We start from the raw sequence: 1515 nt of genomic DNA, 5'->3' as shown, positions 1-1515 counted from the left end.
TGACTCACCCGGCCGCGCCCGCCTCCCGCAGCAGGAAGGGGAGAGGGACGGGGTGGGCAAGGGTAGGGCAGGAGTGGCCTCTCCCTCCACATCCGTGTCCCGTAGGGCCCTGTCCCCGTCCCTGGGGGCCGCCCAGGGGGCTCCTGAGGTTGCGCAGGAGGCGCCAGGAGCCCGCTTTTCAGATGTGAGGAAAGCGGCCCCTGCGGCGCTGTCTGGTGCCTCCGAGGAAGGAGGCCCCCATACCCCTTCCCCTCCCCTGCGTTGCTGGGACAGCAGGTTGTGGTTACAGCCTGTGCTTTGGGGTCCCCAAAGGAGCGCGGCTGTGATGGTGCTCGGGCTCTCGGGCAGGGCAGAGCAGAGCACCTCATTCCCAGGCACGCAGGGAACAGCCCACCCTGCAGCGCAGCGGCCCAGACCCCTAACCCCCATGCCAAGCTAGGCACTCGCTGCCACCGAGTCAGAACTGCACTCTCCTGCTCTGAGCTCATACACGGCGAACTGAGTTCCCTACAGCTTGCAGCTATAGCCCAACCTGCTTCGTACCAACAGTATTTAATAATCAGTGCTCAGAGTTCTGTGGGTAAATCCAAGTATCTCAGTGGTGAGAAGTCTAAATGACATCTGCCGCAAACAATAAATGCTACATGACCAAGGCACAAAGTCTGCTTTGAGGCTCACTGAATCATGCTCAGATAACCTAAACAGGCATACCACACCCGGGGGGGTGGGGTGGGGGGGTAAGAATCAAAACTTCTGCCGGTCTGACAAGTGAAAAATAAATTATTGAAGCCCAGATGCTACACTGGTAACAAAAGCAGTTACCAGTAACAAAAGCAAGGTACAGTTACAAAAGTATTTGCAAAACAAGATCTTCAGCTGGATCATTTTAGATTGTTTCACCATAACAGTGTGGAGAATTTACTGGTGATCAATCTCACATACTTCAGAAAAAAGCAAGCATTCCCCATTCCCAATACGTGCAGGTATTCCTGTAATTTAAGTGCAGGGTTTTTTATTCCCTGCAGGTGAATACCTTTAGATAGTCCTTTCAAGAATATGTTGTCACAGAGTAGTTTTGATTCTGCAAAGAGGTATCTGCCTCTGCTATAAGGGTTTTTTGTAGGCATAGACAGAGATGTCTTCTGGCAGGTGAAGAAGGCAAAAAAGTTTTAGGCTTGGTCAGGTGCATAAAAATAGTGGTGGCAAAAGCAGGCAAGTGCAAAAGAGACACAGGAACATGGGCTGAGAAAGTAATTGCTGGGATGAAAGAAGATGAGAGGTATGGAAAGGGAGAAATACTACGAAATACTACATTAGACTTTGAACATGGAGGCATGGAGTGGATGGGTGAACTAGTCATTGCAGAAAGTGAAAATAATGTTAATAGCCCTTTTCTGAATAAACATAAGTGACATGAAGGGGACAATCATAGGAAAAGGCATATCATGGAACAGCGTTTTGTCAGAGAACATCAGTGCTAGTATTGCATTAGTTCGACACGTTAGCTTTCTTTTT

The sequence above is a fragment of the Grus americana genome, chromosome 10 (genome assembly GCF_028858705.1).
Source record: "Grus americana isolate bGruAme1 chromosome 10, bGruAme1.mat, whole genome shotgun sequence".
NCBI classification, from domain to species: Eukaryota; Metazoa; Chordata; class Aves; order Gruiformes; family Gruidae; genus Grus; species Grus americana.
This window is presented reverse-complemented; position numbering follows the sequence as displayed.